Here is a 580-nt window from a genome sequence, read left to right as displayed (position 1 = left end):
ACGCCATGGGTGCATGCGGGGGAGGGGGAGGAAGGAGTGGACGCCGGAGTCGGGGTAGCTGCCGGCAGGGGGGGGGGGCTGGACGCCGGCGTCAGAGTGGCGGCCGGCGGAGGGGGCTAGGCGCCTATTTGCAACTTGAAAATGAGAAACGTGATGGACAATTTGGAGAGAATTCTGACCCCGGGATTTTGTCATAGACAAATGTACGAAACAAATCCAATTTGTAAGAACAAAAAAACTGAAGCGAGAAGTAGAAACAGAGCGGTGGAACGGCCGGACTGCACTGCCCACCACCACCGGTGTGGGCGTGGCGGGTCGTGGGTAGTGGGGATGCGCGAGTGCGAAGGGAAGAGAAGCCGGTCGCGACAGACCACGGCCCGCCCGCCCGCCCGCCCGGCACCACCCGACAGATTCCTCGTCTGAACCGTACTTGCATTCCATTTCCGCCCCGCAGCGCCTACTCAGATCCGCGTGCGCTGCGCCCCCAATTCCCACCCCCACCCCTCCAAATCGCTCACTCCCACACGCGCTGCTCTGCCTGCGCTCGCGAGAGAGACAGCCGAGCCAGCGGGCGACGCAC

Source organism: Triticum dicoccoides, chromosome 4B (genome assembly GCF_002162155.2).
Source record: "Triticum dicoccoides isolate Atlit2015 ecotype Zavitan chromosome 4B, WEW_v2.0, whole genome shotgun sequence".
NCBI classification, from domain to species: Eukaryota; Viridiplantae; Streptophyta; class Magnoliopsida; order Poales; family Poaceae; genus Triticum; species Triticum dicoccoides.
Note: the sequence above shows the minus strand (reverse complement) of the source record.